Source organism: Emys orbicularis, chromosome 2 (genome assembly GCF_028017835.1).
Source record: "Emys orbicularis isolate rEmyOrb1 chromosome 2, rEmyOrb1.hap1, whole genome shotgun sequence".
NCBI lineage: Eukaryota > Metazoa > Chordata > Testudines > Emydidae > Emys > Emys orbicularis.
This window is the reverse complement of record NC_088684.1, coordinates 297,966,471-297,987,947: the sequence shown is the minus strand read 5'-3', so window position 1 is coordinate 297,987,947 and position 21,477 is coordinate 297,966,471. Positions and strand designations below refer to the sequence as shown.

General features: G+C 46.9%; 2 protein-coding genes across 6 annotated transcripts in view; one reads left to right on the top strand and one right to left on the bottom strand.

Annotated features, from left to right (window-relative positions):
* LOC135875253 (GTPase IMAP family member 9-like) overlaps nucleotides 1–6,125 on the bottom strand; it is a 31,534-nt gene extending 25,409 nt beyond the window's left edge. For all 3 annotated transcript variants that reach the window (XM_065400260.1, XM_065400259.1, XM_065400261.1), the window contains exon 1: nucleotides 5,787–6,125. The gene's annotated coding sequence lies outside the window, so the exon portion shown is untranslated. The remainder of the gene's footprint in view (nucleotides 1–5,786) is intronic.
* A 106-nt stretch (nucleotides 6,126–6,231) lies between these two features.
* The window catches only part of LOC135875252 (GTPase IMAP family member 2-like), a 32,495-nt gene continuing 17,249 nt past the window's right edge, over nucleotides 6,232–21,477 (top strand). The window contains exons 1-3 of one of the 3 annotated variants that reach the window (XM_065400254.1): nucleotides 6,232–6,378; nucleotides 10,304–10,397; nucleotides 14,835–14,934. The gene's annotated coding sequence lies outside the window, so the exon portion shown is untranslated. The remainder of the gene's footprint in view (nucleotides 6,379–10,303; nucleotides 10,398–14,834; nucleotides 14,935–21,477) is intronic. The other 2 variants (XM_065400255.1, XM_065400256.1) reach the window with 2 other exon arrangements.

Sequence of the window (21,477 nt, the reverse complement as noted above, 5' to 3'; positions counted from 1 at the left end):
GTATGTCATAGATTTGAATAATCATCATCAATCTTAATTACAATTGACATTTCAGTAATTAAGTAGCTGTTTAAAGTCCTAAGTATCTATGTTCAGATTTACTTTGCTGAACTTTCACTACCGGTGCTGTATCATTTGACTGGTATACGGGAAAAAGCTTGACTGGCAAATTGATAAGTATTAAATCATTTAACTTGAAGTAGTGCCCAAGGAGGACCCCATTCAGGGCCCTATTACACAAAGACAGTTCACAGGAACTCAAAGGAAACCAAAATGGGGATCCCAAATGACAATCGACTATTTAATTTTGGGGTCTTAACTTCTCCAAGTTTCAATAATTCTATCTATAAAATTGGCATGTTTTTATTTTAAACACTAACAGTGTGGTTGGAACTGTAGAAGATGCAGAAGAAAATACAGTCCCTGCCTCTGGATCTTCAGTCTAATGTCCCACTCCTCCAACTGACCGTACGCGGATGAACATATTTGCTCACGTGCTGCCCATGTTGCTATTTACAACCACTTTTAATGTTAGGAACATTTTAACTAAGTCATCTGTGGTGCTGTGCACTGGGGATGGAATCCACTAAAGGTTTTTACCACTGCAGTGTTTCTGCCTCTGGTTATGTGCACTGCTGCCTCACTCTGTGTCTGAATGCCTCTCTCATGCCCAAGCTGCAGTGCAATCCACAAACCAGGGGAAGATGCCAGTCCCCTGCCTGCAATCCAGGGGCATGCTCAGGAGGTGGTGGTACTTATAACCAAGTAGTGGGAGCACTTGCCCAGGATGCAGGAGATCCAGGTTCAGTTTCCCATCTCTGGCAGTGGGGGAAGAAAGGAATTGAACAGGGGTCTCCTGACCCCTCACCACAGTGCCCAAACCCCTGGGCTATGGGATGTTCTGATGTTGGGGTCCCTCAATCCCTCCTGTTGAAGCTGTTTCACTTTGGATAAATACTTCCGTAGTCATTGGGTGAGAGACTGACTCCTTAGTCCAGTGGTTTGGGCACCCGGGGGGGGGGGGGTGAGACATTGGGTCCCATCCCCCTGCTCCACTCACTCTTTCATGATGTATCCACAGTGGAACAGCTTCAATAGCAGAGTCTGAGGGAGCCCCACCCCAGATTGTCCCACAGCTCAGTGGTTAGAACAGGGGTGCAGCCTGTAAGGGGGAAAGAAGGAAGGGAGACCACCCCCTTGCAGGTGTATCCAAGGTGCCTTTTTCCAACCAGGGGGGCAAAGGGCCATTGGTGGTGGGCTGGAGAGTGAGCCCGCCCCACACTCACCCAGGTCTGGGCCTGGCTCCCCACTCCCAGCATTGTGATAAGGCACACGGGGTTACATGGTGCTGTGACCCCATGCACCATGCTCCAATGTCACTCACTCATATCTGGCCTGTCTGCCCCTCTGTCAAGCTGGAGGGGTGGCCGGGCGAAGCCTGAATGGCTCTGTGACCCTGTGCACCAGGATGCAATGCCTAAGGTGGGGCACAGGGCCCAGTCTCGCAGGGCAGGAGTCATAGCTGCTGGGTAAACTGAGGCTGGCTCTCTCACCCAAACACTAGAAATGTCCCATCGTAAAACCTGGCTCCACCAGTGGTTAGAGAACTCAGCTGAGAGGCGGGAGAACCCTGTTCAAATCCTCACTCCCATCTGGTGGAGGGGGAGACTGAACGTGGGTTTCCCACATCCCAGGGGAGAGCTCAAACCACTGGACTAAAAGTTAAGGTAGGCAGTGGCTCCATCCCCATTTGCTGCTCCTGTGGAGTCAGCCAAATTTTGAACAGACCCCCTCTGAGCACACCTACCTGATTGGGTCCTGTATATGACACAGGTGGATAAATACCTGTCTTCCCCTGTTTGCTCTGGGGCTTAGGTGGGAGACTGATGCTAGAGGAAGCAGTGCACATTCACAGAGCTCCAGGTGCCAAGGGAACTTGTATCCTAAAAACTTTTGGGCCAAGTAAGTTTAGATACCTACAGGGTTTGGAGGGAGTTTTTTGGATTGTAGTGGATCCAAAACTGGGACTTCGGTGCCTAAACCTGAGCTTTAGACACCAACCTCTGGGGTTTAGTTGCCTAAATACCTTTGTGGATCCCACCTTAAGGGTACGTCTGTGCTAGAATAACTGACTCGTAACACGGCCAAGGCTGGTCCAGGTCAGCTGACTCGGGCTGTGGTGCTAAATATTGCAGTGTACATATTCAGGCTTGGGATGGAGCCTGGGAGCTGGGACCCTCTCTGCTCATGGGGTCCCAGAGCTCAAGTTTCAAATTGAGCCCAAACATCTACACAGCAATTTTACAGCCTCGCAGCCTGAACCTCAGCTGACCAGGGTCAGCCACATGTGTTTAATTGCTGTGTAGACGTACCCTAAGCGACTTGCCCAACATCAAACAGCAATCTCTGGCAGTGCTGGAACCAGAACCTGAGTCTCCCACAGCTCAGCCTAGCATCCTAACCATAGCACCCTTCTGCACAAAACTTGCCAGTGGTGTCACTGATGAGCTGCTAAAAAATTAACAACCGGTTCCCTCCTCCTCACCCCACAAGGGGGTCGTGCCCCCCCACCCCCAGGACTCCTGACCCACCCAACCCCCCAGGTTCCTTCATGCCCCCCTTGGGACCCCTGCCCCATCCACCCCCCTTCCCTGTCCCCTGGCTGCCCCCTGCCACCCCATCCAACCCCTCCTCTCATTCCTGATGGCCCCCCGGGACCCCTTCCCCATCCAACCACCCCTTCTCTCTGTCCCTGACTGCCCCCCACCGCCCCATCCAAGCCCTGCCCCTTCCTGACTGCCCTCCCAGAACCCTTGCCCCCATTCAATCCCCCTGTTCCCTGCCCTCTGACAACCCCGACCCCTATCCACCCCCCCGAACTCCCCTGCCCTCTGTCTAACACCCCCTCCCTGTTCCACACAACCCCCCAGCCCCACCATACCCACCACTGTGCAGACCCTCTCCCAGCCACACAACTCCCCTGCTACACAGCCACCCCACAACACACAACTCTGTTCGCACACACTATACACACACATCCCCTCTACACAGCTGCACTCCCCAAACTGCACAATGCTCTAAGCTGGGGGATGGGAGGAGGCGGGGGCCCGGGCAAATTGCCCCACACATTCCCCCCCCCCCCCCTCTTGCCGGTAGCCCGGAGGGTGGAGCTCAGCAGCTGAGCTGGCCATCCTGCGGCTCTGAGGGGGGAGGGGGGAAGACAACATGATCCTTGTGGGGTTGGGGGCGGGAGCCCCTGCAGGGCCTGGGGCAAATTGCCCTGCCCTCCCCTCCGGGCAGCCCTGGAGAGCTTGCAGCAGCCGCCCTTACCTTGCTGGGGCCGCTCAAAAAGCGGCAGCAGGACTCCTCGGGAGCTCAGCTCAGCTGCCCAGTGTGCAGGTGTGTCTGTGAGTGACCACCTGTGGCTGGCCACGCTGCAGCTCTAGGGGGTAGGGAAGCGGGGCAGGGGCCGGTGGAGCCTCCCCAGCTGGGAATCCTGGAAGCAACAGGAGGCCCGCGGAAAGGAATTCTTTGCCCAGGCCCTTTAAGAACCGGTTCTCTACCTGCCTCTAATTTTAGCAGCCGGTTCTTGCGAACCGGTGAGAACCGGCTCCAGCTCATCACTGAGTGGTGTGTGTGGCATGATGTTCCACTCAGCTCCAGACCTCAGACAGTCCACAGGCAAGGAAAATATACCCACCCCATCTCCTGCATGCAAGAGTTTGGCCTGGCATACACTAAAAATGTAGATCAACATCGCTATGTTGTTCAGGGGTGTGAAAAACTCACACATCTGAGCACCATAGCTGTGCTGACCTAACCCTTGGTGTGGTTAAGTTGACAGAAGAATGCTCCAGTTGACCTAGCTACTGCCTCTCAGGGAGGTGGAGTTACTACAGTGATGGAAAAACCCCTTCCATGATATCTCTGTAGGAAAAGTCTACACTATATGGCTATCTAGCAGCCGGAGTGCAGACATGGCCTTCTGCTCTCTCCTACCCCACTCACTCAGAGACCTACCACTGTCAAGAGGAGAGCACCCGTCCTGCAGACCCTAGGATGTGCACAGGAGAGTGTGTGAGCGCAAGGGGTTGGGTGAGCAGGAGGTTAGGGAAGGGGCAGCAGAGCAGGGAGGCTTGGGTGAATCCAGTTAACTTAATAGTTTTCAGCTCTCGGTTCTCCAGCTAGGAGCTGGACAACAGAAAAAGGTAGAAGTTTAACTGTGCTCACAACTACAGGTGGGATTCATAAAGAACTGCCATTGATCTCAATGGGGGTTAGGGGCCTACGTAGTCAGGGATTCACAAAGGTGTTTATTCAGCTTTTTAAATGTAACAGCTGATCTCACTAGTACCAGTACAGACACAATTTCTCATTTTGAGGTCTCTCGAAGGAAATGGGCTAGAGATTTGCTTTTATAGAAAAAAGAATCATTAGGTGTCTAGCAGTTATTTGACACCTATCTGGCCTACAGCACAGTTTTCAATGAACCTAGTAATAACTTCCTATGTTGTTACTGTAATCAGGTAACAATTAGTTTCATGCACTTGATCTCAGGTGACTCTGGTGAAAAAAAGCTTACGCTTAAGCTCTTCTGCTACAAAAATTACAAAAAAAGTTAGACTGTGGGAGCACTTCCGTTCTTAGCATGCCGTAATTCAGGAAGCTGTAATCGAATTCACTTCAAATTCAGAAGAGAACTTCTGACTTGGTCCCAGACTTAGTCTTCCCACTGTGGGTTATGGGGCTCACCCAAGATTTTAAAATGCAATTGGGTTTACAATGAAAATGCCATTGCAATCATCTCTATAAAAAGAACAGGAGTACTTGTGGCACCTTAGAGACTAACAAATTTATTTGGGCATAAGCTTTCGTGGGCTACAACCCAAACCGATCTCTATAAAAAGATACTGATAAACCCTTGTCTTATTAGCCACCAGTAAAGGCTTCCCAGCAGATCTTACCCGATGGCTAGACATAGCAGTTAAGATGCTGGCTCTGGGATAACCAGATCCCTGGTAATTCTGGTCTTCAAATAAAGCACCAAGTCCAATTGGCTACCATTCATGGGGTCCTACTCAATGTTCACAAGGACACAGGAGACTGAGCTATTCAGTAAAAGATGTGTGAATATCAAAAGCTAAAACAATTTTAACACAAATGAATGTTCACCTGAAAACCTGTTGCATAACTAAGAAATAGTCAAAAAGCAGAGTTTGTGACAAGGCAACATGGAGAACAACATTCCAAGTCTACTTACAAATAACAGGAACATTTGCAGGAGACAGGATTTTGCTTTGGAAGGGATCCATTAGCAAGAAAGCGTGTTTTATCCTTAATGAGCATGTTTCAACAGCTGTAGTTTGAACCACGGACAGAACTGGAAGCCCGAACACCTTGAATACAGCTCTTAGATTTTTAGGACATCTCCCCACTATGATGCCGAAGGCATTAAATTAATGGACTAGCTTGGAAATTACAGGCTGCTTTTAAAAGCTCCTTAACCAAATTCGACTAAAGCTCTTAATAATCACTTCCTATGTGCTTCCAACTCTCGGAAAGTGGCATCCCTGGTGTTATATCCTTGGGGGTAGCAGCTTTAGGACAACCAAATACACAACACCTGGGATCTCGTCCATGTATGTGTACACACACACACACACACACCTGCCTGTGATGTGTTTCTTCTACCTACAACCCAGAGCGTTGTCAGTGACTAATTTCCATTGACAAAATTCTCTGTCCGAACACTGGAGCAAAGTTTAAATCACACAAGCCAACAATACCTCTGTGCTGCCGCCGCAGTTTGCAGAACAAGCAGATGCTTTTCCTGTAGCCTCCGAGCTCCCTCCAGCCTCTGCAGCGTCCTCCCGGGCTGCTGGGGTTTGAACAGGGATATTTATAGGGCTCTTTCTGTTACATAACAAGTTTCGCTTTTACTCAGAATCAGACAAAGTGTTCGCTGGAAGCCAGAACGAGTTCAGCTTCCTTATGCGTTCATGCTGCTGGTCCGGGTGGGGGAAGGAGGGGCCAGCTAGGTTCAGCTTCCCTGCTGGGAGCGAGGGGTACCGGCACTCCCATTGCCCAGTTGAAAGCACTTCTCGGGCTGTGCTGCTGAGGAGCAACACAAACCCAGTTCTTATAACCCCCCTCTGGATCATTTCAGAGCGAGGTGCTGGCTCACCAGGTCCCAGCTGGCCCCTCCTTCCCCCATCTGATTCTGAGTAAAAGCGAAACTTGTTATGTAACAGAAACAGCCCTATAAATATCCCTGTTCAAACCCCAGCAGCCCGGGAGGACGCTGCAGAGGCTGGAGGGAGCTCGGAGGCTACAGGAAAAGCACCCGCTTGTTCTGCAAACTGCGGCGGCAGCACAGAGGTATTGTTGGCTTGTGTGATTTAAACTTTGCTCCAGTGTTCGGACAGAGAATTTTGTCAATGGAAATTAGTCACTGACAACGCTCTGGGTTGTAGGTAGAAGAAACACATCACAGGCAGGTGTGTGTGTGTGTGTGTGTACACATACATGCACGAGATCCCAGGTGTTGTGTATTTGGTTGTCCTAAAGCTGCTACCCCCAAGGATATAACACCAGGGATGCCACTTTCCGAGAGTTGGAAGCACATAGGAAGTGATTATTAAGAGCTTTAGTCGAATTTGGTTAAGGAGCTTTTAAAAGCAGCCTGTAATTTCCAAGCTAGTCCATTAATTTAATGCCTTCGGCATCATAGTGGGGAGATGTCCTAAAAATCTAAGAGCTGTATTCAAGGTGTTCGGGCTTCCAGTTCTGTCCGTGGTTCAAACTACAGCTGTTGAAACATGCTCATTAAGGATAAAACACGCTTTCTTGCTAATGGATCCCTTCCAAAGCAAAATCCTGTCTCCTGCAAATGTTCCTGTTATTTGTAAGTAGACTTGGAATGTTGTTCTCCATGTTGCCTTGTCACAAACTCTGCTTTTTGACTATTTCTTAGTTATGCAACAGGTTTTCAGGTGAACATTCATTTGTGTTAAAATTGTTTTAGCTTTTGATATTCACACATCTTTTACCAGATGATAGAACAAGGAGTAATGGTCTCAAGTTGCAGTTGGGGAGGTTTAGGTTGGATATCAGGAAAAACTTTTTCACTAGGAGGGTGGTGAAGCACTGGAATGGGTTACCTAGGGAGGTGGTGGAATCTCCTTCCTTAGAGGTTTTTAAGGTCAGGCTTGACAAAGCCCTGGCTGGGATGATTTAGTTGGGAATTGGTCCTGCTTTGAGCAGGGGGTTGGACTAGATACCTCCTGAGGTCCCTTCCAACCCTGATATTCTATGATTCTATGAATAGCTCAGTCATGTGGGTCCTAGGCCTCTGTGAATGGTAGTGAGTCCTAAGTGATTCCATGCCAGACTAAGGCTTTGTCTACACTTGCAGCATTAAAGCGCTGCTGCGGTGCCAGCACTGGGAGAGAGCTCTCCCAGCGCTCGAGATAAACCACCTCCATGAGGGGTGCAGATCCCAGTGCTGGGACTGGGAGCCTGTCTACACTGGCAAGTTACCATGCTGAAACTTGCTGCGCTCGGGGGTAACTTTCGAACCCCTGAGCAAGAAAGTTTCAGCACAGTAACATGTCAATGTAGACAAGTCCTAAGAGCACTGTAAAGGAGCCTCTGCAGGGCTGAAGATGGAACATCTGGACCTGGCTGTGAATACTGACCAGTCCCTGCTCTCCATCTTCCAGCCTAGGGGCTGCAGGGACATGCCGGCTGCTTGTGGGAGCTGCATGGAGTTAGAGCAGGCAGGGAGCCTGCCTTAGTGCTGGGCCCCCACTGCGCCACTGAACGGATTTTAATGGCCTGGTCGGCAGTGCTGACCAGAGCCGCCAGGGTCCCTTTTTGACCACGCATTCCAGTCGAAAACTGGACGCCTGGCAACCCTAGAACCAGTGCCAGAGCATGAACAGGACTAGCTGGCTGATGGCCAGTGCCCTCCGCCAAAGAGAAAGGCACTGGAGAAGGGGTCCCCCCCATGCCCACAACTGGTCGTGTTAGAACAAGAGGGACAATTATGTACTCACCCCCCCTTACTACCTGCACGCACCCAAGCTGTATTGGGGAAAGTTAGCATGAGTGACTCCATTTTGGTTTGGGCCCGCCATTAGTTAAAAGCGAGCACATCACGTACTGGAAAATGGGAAGGGGAGAGGGAGGAACATCTGGAAGCAATAAAGGAAGGAATGCAGACAGTATGGCCTTGAGAAGGGGGAAAGAGAGGGGGGCTTGTGCATGAGCTCGGGGGCCTGTAATGCTAGCAGGCACGAGGAGGATGCTTGGTCAGGATAGGTGAGAGGCAAGTAAGTGGCTTATTCATTGGCCAAAAGTTACGATGCACGAGGGTAGCATGCACTGCTAAAAGGTATATAATCTTTGTGTAACCAACAGTCGGTGTGTCTTCCTCTGGCATGAGTCGGGGAAGAGCACCCATTCAGCTGACTGATAAATAAAGGATTTGATGTCTGTCTTCTCGCTTTCCGTGCCTCCTTGGGGTAATTGAGTAAAGCTCCAGGGGGAACGAGCCCGTTTGGCTAACAGTCGGACAGTCTGGTCTCCAGATCGGTCCAAGTTTCCAGTGGGGATATAAAGGACATGGGGACCCAGGTTCAATTCTGTCTAGGGGGGAGAAGGACAATCCCTTTTCAAATCTCTTCTCCCTATCAGGCAAAGGGGGAGATTGAATTTAGGTTCCCCACACCCCAGGTGAGTGCTCCAACCACTGGGCTAAACTTTATAAAGGAAGTACCACCACCACCACCACGTTTTGCATGGGAACTGATCTGGTAGGCGACCTCTGAGCATGCATATTGAATTGGGCCCAACACATGAGGCAGACACTCTGCCTATCTTCCCTCCCAAAAACATTTATGGGCAGAGGGAGTTTAGGCACCTACAGCCATAAGCTGCAGGTGAACGGGAGTTTCATTGATCACAGTGCAGCCTAAAACTGGGCCCTAGGTACCTAAGATCCTTTGTGGAGCTGGGCTGATATCCCACCACACATACATGCAAAGCCTATGTACACCAGCCTGCATGTGTAAGGGGGCTGTTGTCCCCTCACTAACACTCAGTGGGGCAGTTTTGGTTGCTGGCTCCCAGTACCAAAAGGAAGGGGAGGGGTCGATGGGAAATCAGGAGTCTGAGACTGACAGTCCCCAGGGGCAATGCTGCAGGTCAGCCTGATTGACAGGGCGGGCAGGCTAATCAAGGAGTCAGGAGGCCGGGGGGTCCCGTCCTGCTGTGAGCTGGAATCGCCTGGGTCAGTCAGACAGAGTGGGGCCGAGCTAAGGAGAGAGCAGGGGCCCGAGCTGAGCTGGGAGCAGAGCTGGGCCAGCCAGAAAGAATCTGAGAAACCGCCTAGAGAGTAGATCCTGTGCTGGGAGCAGGGCCACACCAACTGTAACTTCGAGATCCCTGGGTCGTTGGCAGATGCACTTAGCTCAGTCTGTAGAGCATAGCCTCACTAATTTCTCATCTCAGTACCTCTGGGTTCCCCCAGGGAAGAAATAACATTAATAACTTTTTTGCAAAATATTTAACAAAATACAAACAAAAAAACCATGAACCCCTTCCAAAATACACAATGATTGATCATTCACTATTTTTAAAAGGAGATCTGCAAATACCAAACAACTCCCCCTCCCGTCTCTTTATACAAAGCTCTGATAGGATTAACATCTCACAAACCCAGGGGCAAACTGCAGGAACGTCTTTGTGCAAAAGTTAATGCATAATCATTGGCAAAAAACTTCATTAACGCAGAGTTAAGGTTGCCCAGTGGTATCTCATGCCCTTCCAGAACTTCCAGTTCAGCAAAACTCAAACCTCTGAAAACCATAAAACACAGAGTTAAGATACATGCCAGCACAACCTAACTCTGCTCCCTGGAGCTGGCAACAGCCAGTGGGAATTATCGACACACACTCCAACTGCATTTACTGTATTCGGCTGTACTGAACAGTGGAGGCATTAGGTAGAGCAGCTTGGCAAAGCTGCAATTTATTTTCATAGATTCATAAATTCCAAAGTCAGGAGGGACCATTGTGATCAAGTCTGACCTCCTGTGTAACACAGGCCAGAGACTTGCCCTAAAATAATTCCTAGCGCAGAGCTTTTAGAAAAATATCCAATCAAGGGACAATCTCTGGGGGTTACCCTCAAGTGAGTGAGACCCTTGGGCCAAGATCAGAACTATGCTTTGGTTCCCAGGCCTGGGCAAAAATATGCTGGTAGAATATGCCAATTTAAGAAAAGCTGTCTTTTTCCCCAGGGGGCTGTATCTCCGGAACCCCTTGGTCAAATGACCCCACATTTGGATCATTTATCGTACCCCACACCCTCAAAGAGACTCATCAAATTTCAAGGTAATCCAAATAATGGTGCAGATTTTAGAGCACTTGGAAGAGTCAAGGCTTTACATAGAAAACTGGTCTTAACCTCAATTATAGCCACGTGCTATGTCTGCTATAATTAAAATGTTAGTAACTTTTAAAATGTGATTGTAAATAGGAACACTGGCTCTGCGTGAGCCAAGCACCAGCATGCAGTGAATTGGAGGAGTGGGACATCAGATTGTGAACTCTGGGAGCAGGGACTCTTATCTTCTGCTGCATCCAATGCAACACTAACGGTCGAGCCACACTGTTAGTGTTTCTCTTCAAATCAAGGTAGTTTAGTTCAGGGTGGTGGCAGCTGTCGTTTTGTTACAGTAGCACCCAGATCTTAAGAGTTTTAAAAGTGCTTAGGTAACGGATGATAGTTTTTAGTTATTAGCCGTAGGAGGGGTCCCATTCTAGATTTCTCACCCTGTGGGTTGAAAGACGTACAAAAATTACCTGCACACTGGCTTGGCTTTTTAATCAGTCTGAGGAGCAAGAGGTTTGCATGGAGGCTTAGCTCTGTGATGGCCAGATCTTCAGTTCCATATAGACAGAGTAAAGCTGTTGTCTGGTCCTCAGCTGGATATGCCAGTGAATTGATTCTCTCCATTCAATGTAGTGAAAGGGATTACAGTCTGAGGAAGCTGATTGGTGGAATTATTCATTGTGATTAATACTAATCACCAAATTTGCTTCTTTTCTTATTCATGAATCTTTCATAAACCAATCCTGATTTATTTGAATGAACAAATTTTAGCTTTAGGGTTATTTGCAAATTTCTCCATTTCACTGTTTGCTATTCACTATTTGTTATTGCTGAGGTGGGATTTGCCACCTAAGTCACATGACAGTGTTCCTGCTCCTTGATGGGTTGACTAACTTTTCTGAGTGGAGAATAATATACAGCAAATGAGGAATACTCTTGGTCATCCACAAATATCTTGGTTTACCTGTGAACTGTTCTGTTTGTATGAACAACACCCATTCTCCAAACACTTAAGGAACCAAAAGTCAGTTCACATTTATGTTATCAAATATCAAAATGGCTTGAACATGTTTGAATCAAGCAGCATTACAAAATTTGAGTCAATGTTTCCAAACAGTCCTGCTATATTCAGTTAGCTCTAGTTTACAGATTTTTATATATTTGGACATCTCTCTCTCTTTGCTTGAACCAGTGTTAGGATTTGACTTCCTCACCAGTAGAACTGGCTGATAAAGGATCATTACCAGTCTTCATCAGTTGGGTCTGAATTAAGAATTTTAGATCTGACAGTTATGGTTCCTGTTCTTGTAATGAGGCAAATGTGGAGAGGAAAAACTCATCCATAAGTAGAATAATAGTTGATATATTTCACCACACAAGATAATATGACTCCATTACAATAAAATAACAGTCACCATGTCACATGGCAGCCTCTACCTCAAGCACACTCCTACAGTGCCTCATGCCTGCCTCAGTTTCCCCTTCCATTCAGCCATGAAAGGACTATAGTCTGTGTCCAATACAAAGCCTGCCCCTGAGCATAACTTATCCATAAACATCCATGCAGTAGTTAACCTAAACCCTTGTGCTGAAGCCATTCTCCACAACCCCCCAGGAAACATATCAAGGTGCAGCAGTTTTTTCCATTCCCTTCTTCAGGGACATCACCTCCAGGTCCCCCACCTGATAATCAATAGCAGCGCTTTGTTCCCAGTTCCTTTGGCCCCTGACCAGGCCCCACTCTCCTGGCCACCCCCGGAGAGCAAACAATCTCCTGACTTTTGTCACAGCCAAAGTCCGGTATCCCACAAGAGTAGAGTTGCCAACTTTGTAATATTTAAAAAACGGACACTCCAGTAGGAATGCTGGAACCAGGGCTGCCGACAGGGGGTGAGGGGTGGAAGAGGGCAGCTGCCCTGGGGCCCAGTGATTTAAAAGGGCCCACGGCTCCCGGCTGCTGCTACCACAGCAGCGACTGGAGCCCCGGGCCCTTTAAATCACCGCTGGAGCCCCGGGGGCGCTGGAGGACTGGCTGACGGAGGCTAGCCCCAGCCCTGCCCCTTCCAACCAAGGCCCAGCCCCTTCCAGGGGCCTGGAGTTGTACTCCCCCCCCATCCCCGCCCCACGTTTGCCCAGGGGCCCGGCAAGTCTGTCAGCTGCCCTGGCCGGAACATCCCTCACCCCCTGCCCTATCTCTTTTCCCCCCAAGGCCCCTCCTCCCGTTCGCTCCTCTTCCTCCCCTTAAGAACATAAGAACGGCCATACTGGGTCAGACCAAAAGTCCATCTATTCCAGTGTCCTGTCTTCCAACAGTGGCCAATACCAGGTGCCCCAGAGAGAATGAACAGAACAGGTAATCATCAAGTGATCAATCCCCTCCCAGCTTCTGGCAAACAGAGGCTAGGGACACCATCCCTGCCCATCCTGGCTAATAGCCATTGATGGACCTATCCTCCATGAATTTATCTAGTTCTCTTTTAAATGCTGTTATAGTCCTAGCTTTCACAATCTCCTCAGGCAAGGAGTTCCACAGGTTGACTGTGTGGTGTGTGAAAAAATACTTTTTTGTTTGTTTTAACCCTGCTGCCTATTAATTTCATTTGGTGGTCCCCTAGTTCTTGTATTATGAGAGAGTAAATAACACTTCCTTATTTACTTTCTCCACACCAGTCATGATTTTATAGACCTCTATCATATCCCCCTTTAGTCATCTATTTTCTAAGCTGAAAAGTCCCCGTCTTATTAATCTCTCCTTATATGGAAGCTGTTCCATACCCCTATTTTTTTTTACCTTTTCTGAACCTTTTTCAAGTCCACTATATATAAATATTTTGAGATGGGGTGACCACATCTGCACACAGTATTCAAGATGTGGGTGTACCATGGATTTATATGGAGGCAACATGATATTTTCTGTCTTCTTATCTGTCCTTTTCATAATGATTCCCAACATTCTGTTTGCTTTTTTGACTGCCGCTGCACATTGAGTGGATGTTTTCAGAGAACTATCCACAATGACTCCAAGATCTCTTTCTTGAGTGGTAACAGCTAATTTAGACCCCATCATTTTATATATATAGTTGGGATTATGTTTCCCAATGCACATTACTTTGCATTTATCAACATTGAATTTCATCTGCCATATTGTTGCCCAGTCACCCAGTTTTGAGAGATCCTTTGGTAGCTCTTTTCAGTCTGCCTGGGACATAACTATCTTGAGTAGTTTTGTATCATCTGCAAATTTTGCCACCTCACTGTTTACCCCTTTTTCCAGATAATTTATGAATATGTTGAATAGGATTGGTCCCAGAACAGACCCCTGGGGGACACCACTATTTACCTCTCTCCATTCTGAAAACTGACCATTTATTCCTACCCTTTGTTTCCTATCTTTTAACCAGTTACCAATCCATGAGAGAACCTTCCCTCTTATCCCATGACTCCCCTTCCCCCATTGCGTGCTGCTTTTCCTCTCCCTCTCCTGCCCAGGTTGGGAGGGACTTGCCTGCAGAGCCAGGGCTGAGAGCTGCAGACGCACACCACAGGTAGGAGGCAGCCCTGGCTGAGCCTCCCCCGCCCACAGTAACTGGACATTCAGTGTCTAGTCAGTAGTACTGACTGGACACTGGAAAGTCTGGTTGAAAAGGGGACCTGACAGTCAAAAACTGGACACCTGGACACCGTACAGAAGAGAGATCCCCACAGGGTTCCACTCTCCTGGCCCCTAAATATGTTAGACCTACCCCTAAATATGAGTCCTTCCCTTGCTGAGGGAACATCTCTCCAGGACCAACCCCTTGTTCTGGGCCTCCTCTCAGAGTCCTCCCCTCAGGTCTTCACCACAAGGGCTCCCCACTGTGTTCCACTCCCCAGGTCCCCTGCCTGGGACTCCTACCCCTGCTCAGAGCACATCCCTCCAGAGTCCACCCTCTTGCTTCCAAGCTCAGCTTCACCTGACCAAACTGGATCTTCCACTTTTACTGAAGGGCCACGGCTCGAGCCTTCCGCTCATCAGGGGTCCCCAGCTGTGGCCAGTTCTCACCAGCAGATCTGTTCTAGCTCTTCTCAGAGCTCAGCTCTCCCTAGCAGATCTCCTGCAGTTTTCTCAAGCTGCTTCCTGTCTGATTCTCTTGGTCTCTGGCAGTTCTCATCTGCTGATCTCCTCCCACTACAGCCCAACTCTTAAGACCTGTTGGAGATCAGCTGATGAATCACACTGGCCTCTTTCCTTTTAAGGACCAGTGTCACCCTGTGACACATCATCTAACTGTGTATTATCAAAGCAGTAATATGAAAAAGAGAGAAATGCTTTTATTGCATGAAAGACACATTCTGCACACACATGAATTTTGGTTGGTGCTAAACTAAAACTGCTATGGGAATACCCCTTTAATACAGAATAGCAATAACTACTTTCTCCTCTTTCTTTTATTTAGAAATCCAGTGAGATACTGAGTATTACATTGGGATTGAACACGTTGCTGGTTACAATGTCTTCCAAGAAATCTTTCCCCACCACATTTGGGCAGCCTGAAGGTAAAGTTTTTATCATCTGCATTCAGGGAGAGTTATGACAATACTGAGTTGCCAGACAACTCGGCACTTGCTCAGTATGGGCTTGATCCATGGGACATTGAAATCAATCCAGGGCAGTGGTTCCCAAACTGGGGTTCGTGAACTCCTGGGAGTTCGTGAAATGTTACAGGGGGTTCTCAGGAAAAAATTCCCTAACAGCAGACAGAGCTGTCCTTAGGGACCCCGGGCACCACAGGCCCAGCAGCCCAGAGCCCTGGGGACTTCCAAGAGCTAAGCAGATCAAAGCTAGCATATCTATCACTCTGAGGAGATTTAAACATCAAGACTCACAAGAAATGGAAAGGGAGGTGGATATTTTTTTGCTGTTTTTAAAATTAAATAGGCTGCTTGTATTGTTTTTAAAATGATTATGAAGAACAAGTTTAAGCTTTGTTGTAACGTGCGTTGTTTGCCTGGACTGCTCAAGACCTGAATGCTTGTGTAGGAGGAACTCTTTGAGTTGGCTTCTTAAATACCTTCATGCTGTTTCACATCTGATACTCCTTGATGAAACATAGGAGCCTTGTCTTATAACAGGCTTCTTCAAATGATACAAGCTACAAAAGTGAGATCTTGGAACAGTGTTGCCGTTTACAATATTTTTATTACATTATGAAATGATAAATAATAATTAATAAATAGTGTGTAATAAGCATGTCATAAAAACAAATTTTATATTTCCAAGGTCACTGCTTTTATATTTATGCTGAGGTAAAGGAGAAAATCCCTGGAAATATTCATTTTTAGGAGGGGGTTCGTGAGACATGACATTTTAGTGAAAGGGGTTGACGGGTTGTTAAAGTTTGGGAACCACTGATCCAGGGGAATCTTTCCATTTGGCCCAGGTATTGTGTTTATATCTAAAATGGGACATCTGGTCACTGCAGCTCTCACAGCAGAGATTCAGTGATGACTAGAATTCAGAGACCGGCTCACTCTGCCTGGGCTAGACTTAGCTCAAGCAGAGAGAGAGATGAAAACTGGTCAGGATTATCACTCAGCCTGGGGATCCAGTGCACGACAACTCCCCCTCCCTCCAGTCTGTTCTCTCTGCGGACAGAGGAGGAGGAGGATCACTCTCGGTCAGCAATCCCTTCTCAGGCAGACTCAGGAGGGTAAGGGGGGAAAGAATTCCCAGTGGCCTCCCCCCATGAAAAGAAGTAAAGAAAACTGAGCTAGCCATGTGCCTCTCCTAGTAGCTTACAGCCTGAGGAGGAGGGCTGGTGGCCTGCTGCCCACTCTGATGGCTACAAAGATAATCTCATCTCTCTGTCTCCTCTCCCAAGGTTTCTCCCCTTGCTGTCCTCTTCCACTGTTCTTTGTTTTCTACCTCTTGAAGTTCTAACCCCCTATCGTCTTTTCCCCCCTCCCAGCCTGCATCTTTCTCTTCCCTTTCTTTCCTTCTGTTCCCTAAATTTGCTTCCACCCACACACCTGATTTTGATGCCTCATGTATCCCCACATTTGTCTTCTGTTGCATTCTGCAGGTGTCTGGGGAAGAGACGTGCTATTAACCTTTGTTACTGCCTTCAGGGTCATCTTTTTCCTCTAGCTCCTCTCCCAAGATTTTTCTTTCCTCACGGAAGTTCTTCTTTTCCTTTGGTATCCCTGAAAAAATAAACCTCAAAAAATGAGACACAGATCTGGGTGCCCACACAAATCTCTCACGGAGACCAGTGGTTTCCAAAGACACTATGCCCTTTGTTTATAAAAAGCTTTTTATTTAGTAGTTGGAACAAAGCAGTAGAGAACAATGATTTTAAAACAAACAAGCTATGCACATTTAGTCCCATCTCATCTTCTGCTTCACTACAAGCCAAGTTAGCCTTTGCTTCAGTTACCTCACAAAGAGCCTGTTTCTCCTCTGACCCCTAGGCTGCTGTTATATTGCCAGTTTGACCCAAAATTCATGAGCTTGGTGCAGCCTCCATTTTGTGATCCCACCCTCCTTTGTCGTCATGGTGATCCAGAAATTAGCCCTTTTGAAGCACCAAGTGTGTGTGTGTATATGTATGTATGTATAAAACTAGTTGGGAAAGTCCTTTGTTTTTCCATACTGAATGTAGTCAGATCATGATCACTGGTCCCTAGGCAACCACCAACTTCCAGTCCAACTTTTAATGTTTTAATTTGCCTTTATCCATCTGAGTGCGGTCCAAAACAGAGTTACCTTGTGCTGGGTGCAATACCTTTTGTATTAGAAAATTATCTTCCATAATTTTTAGAAGATCTAATGATGTTTTTATGACTGGCTGCATGGGACTTCCATGTTTCTCAAACTGAAGTCCCCCAGAACACAATGTTTATTGCCACACAGTATAGAAAGGTGCTTAAGGAGTAGCTCATCCTATTCTCTGATTTAATTAGGTGGTCTGAACCAGGCCACCTCCAGTACCACTCCTGGGCTTTGTTAGTTAGCACATTGACCCATATGCATTCAAGATCCTGTGGTTCTGACTGATCAAAAACTCTAAAACAGGCAATGGTGTCTTTAATATAGAGTGCCCCGCCAGCTTTTTTACCCACTCTTTCCTGCCTAAACAAGTTATAAACAGTAATTTTAACTTTCCAAACATAAGAATCATCCCAACATCCTCAACGAGATAAGAACAGAGATAGCCGGGGGGAAGAGATTGGACATAAGCAGGAGGGGGGGGGGGGTGGATACTAGACTAACAGGTCATACTGGCTGTACGGTGTCAGTACCAAATTGGGTAACAAATGTGAGAGAGGCCAAACGGCATAAATTAAGATGTTTATACACCAATGCGAGAAGCCTAGGTAACAAAATGGAGGAATTGGAGCTCCTGGTCCGAGAAATGAAACCGGATATCGTAGGAATAACCAAAACGTGGTGGAACGGTAGTCATGACTGGAGTACAGGTATGGAAGGGTATGTGCTCTTCAGGAAAGACCGGAACAAAGGTAAAGGTGGGGGAGTAGCATTGTATGTCAATAATGAGGTAAACTGTACAGAAATAATAAGTGATGGAATGGATAAGACGGAGTCTGTCTGGGCAATACTCACAATGGGTTAAAGAACTACTAGAGCCTCCCCTGGGATAGTGCTTGGGGTGTGCTATAGACCGCCGGGATCCAGCCAGGATATGGATAGAGAACTCTTTCAGGTTTTTAGGGAAGTAAATACTAATAGAAACTGTGTAATCATGGGAGACTTCAATTTCCCAGATATAGATTGGGGAACAAATGCTAGTAACAATAATAGGGCTCAGGTTTTCCTAGACGTGATAGCTGATGAATTCCTTCATCAAGTAGTTACTGAACCGATGAGGGGGGGATGCCATTTTAGATTTGGTTTTTGTGAGTAGTGAGGATCTAGTTGAGGAAATGGTTGTAGGGGACAACCTTGGCTCGAGTGATCATGAGCTAATTCGGTTCAATCTAAATGGAAGGATTAACAGAATTAAATCGGAGACTAAGGTTTATGATTTCAAAAGGGGTAACTTTAATAAATTGAGGCGACTAGTTAAAGAAGTAGATTGGACTAGCATATTTAGGGATCTAAAGGCGGAAGGCGCCTGGTATTATTTTAAGTTGAAGTTGCAGGAGCTGTCGGAGGCCTGTATCCCGAGAAAGGGAAAACGGCTCGTAGGGAGGAGATTTAGACCGAGCTGGATGAGCGAGCGTCTCAGAGGGGTGATTAAGAAAAAACAGAAAGCGTACAAGGAGTGGAAGATGGGAGGGATCAGCAAAGAAACCTACCTTAATGAGGTCAGAGCGTGTAGGGATGGAGTGAGAAAGGCCAAAGGCCGTGTAGAGATAGACCTTGCGAGGGGAATTAAAACCAATAGTAAGAGATTTTATAGCCATATAAATAGGAAGAAAACAAAGAAAGAAGAAGTGGGACCGCTTAAGACAGTAGATGGAGTGGAGATTAAGGATAATCTAGGCATGGCACAATATCTAAACGAATATTTTGCATCGGTCTTTAATGAGGCTAATGAAGGGCTTAGGAATAGTGGCAGCATGACGGATGGGAATAAAGGAGGGGGGGTTGTCATTACTGTATCCGAAGTAGAAGCCAAACTCGAACAGCTTAACGGGACTAAATCGGGAGGACCGGATGATCTTCATCCGAGAATATTAAAGAAACTTGCGCGAGAAATTGCAAGCCCGTTAGCGATAATTTTTAATGAATCTGTAAACACGGGGGTGGTACCGTTTGACTGGAGAATAGCTAATGTGGTTCCTATTTTCAAGAAGGGGAAAAAAAGTGACCCGGGTAACTACAGGCCTGTTAGTTTAATGTCTGTAACATGCAAGGTCTTGGAAAAAATTTTGAAGGAAAAAGTAGTCAAGGACCTTGAGGTCAATGGCAATTGGGACAAATTACAACACGGTTTTACGAAAGGTAGATCGTGCCAAACCAACCTGATCTCCTTCTTTGAGAAAGTAACATATTTTTTAGATAAAGGTAATGCGGTGGATCTAATATACCTCGATTTCAGTAAAGCGTTTGATACGGTACCGCATGAGGAATTATTGGTTAAATTGGAAAGGATGGGGATCGATATGAAAATCAAGAGGTGGATAAAGAACTGGTTAAAGGGGAGACTGCAGCGGGTCGTACTGAAAGGAGAACTGTCAGGTTGGAGGGAGGTTACCAGTGGAGTTCCTCAAGGTTTGGTTTTGGGTCCGATTTTATTTAATCTATTCATTACTGACCTCGGAACCAAATGTAGGAGTGGGCTGATAAAGTTTGTGGATGACACAAAGTTGGGTGGTATTGCCAATTCGGAGAAGGATCGGGATATCCTGCAGGGAGATCTGGATGACCTTGTAAACTGGAGTAATAGTAATAGGATGAAATTTAATAGTGAGAAGTGTAAGGTTATGCATTTAGGGATGACTAACAAGAATTTTAGTTATACGCTGGGGACGCATCAGTTGGGAGTAATGGAAGAGGAGAAGGACCTCGGAGTCCTGGTTGATAGCAGGATGACTATTAGTCGGCAATGTGACGTGGCGGTGAAAAAAGCTAATGCGGTCTTGGGATGCATTAGGCGAGGTATTTCTAGTAGGGATAAGGAGGTGCTGGTTCCTTTATACAAGGCATTGGTGAGACCACATTTGGAGTACTGTGTGCAGTTCTGGTCACCCATGTTTAAAAAGGATGAACTTAAACTGGAACGGGTACAGAGAAGGGCCACTAGGATGATCCGAGGAATGGAAAACCTGTCGTATGAAAGGAGACTCGAGGAGCTCGGTTTGTTTACCTTAACCAAAAGAAGGCTGAGAGGGGATATGATTGCTCTCTTTAAATATATCAGAGGGATAAATACCAGGGAGGGAGAGGAATTATTTCAGCTCAGTACTAATGTGGACACGAGAACAAATGGATATAAACTGGCCGTCGGGAAGTTTAGGCTCGAAATTAGACGAAGGTTTCTAACCATCAGAGGGGTGAAGTTCTGGAACAGCCTTCTGAGGGAAACAGTGGGGGCGAAAGACCTCTCTGGCTTTAAGATTAAGCTAGATGAGTTTATGAAAGGGATGGTTTGATGGGATAACATGATTTTAGTTAGTAGGCAATAACGTGCCATCGCTGGTAATTAGTAACAATGGTCAATGATGGGATATTAAAAGTTACTACAGAGAACTTTTTCAGGAGGGTCTGGCTGGGAATCTTGCCCACATGCTCGGGGTTCAGCTGATTGCCATATTTGGGGTCGGGAAGGAATTTTCCTCCAGGGTAGATTGGCAGAGGCCCTGGAGGTTTTTCGCCTTCCTCCGCAGCATGGGGCAGGGGTCGCTTGCTGGAGGACACTCTGCGACTTGAAGTCTTTAAATCATGATTTGGGGACTTCAACACCTGAGTCAAGGGAGAGAATTATTCCAGGAGTGGGTGGGTCATGTTTAGAGGCCTGCATCATGCGGGAGGTCAGACTAGATGATCATAATGGTCCCTTCTGACCTTAAAGTCTATGAGTCTATGAGGTGTCAATAATGCTAATTTCATAGAATCATAAAACCATAGGACTGGAAGGGACCTCGAGAGGTCATCTAGTCCAGTCCCCTGCACTCATGGCAGGACTAAGTATTATCTAGACCATTCCTGACAGGTGTTTGTCCAATGTGCTCTTAAAAATCCCCAGTGATGGAGATTCCACAACCTCCCTAGGCAATTTATTCTTGTGCTTAACCACCCTGACAGGAAGTTTTTCCTAATGTCCAACCTAAACCGCCCTTGCTGTAATTTAAGCCCATTGCTTCTTGTCCTAATTTATAGGATTATAGGCCCACATTAGAGTTGGGTAAACTATGGTTTTAAACTGAGTTGGGATATTAGAATGAGCAATAGGCCCAAAGCATGCAACCAAAAACAATGAGCTCATGAGAAGGAAGAGTTGCTGTCTTACACTTGTAGTGACCCTTCTAAATATCAGTGTTATCTTATTTAAAGTTTGAGCTAAAGTAATAGAAATAAAACAGGGTTAATTGGGTACCAGCTAAAGTAAATAACTGGCTACATAAAAACTGCTT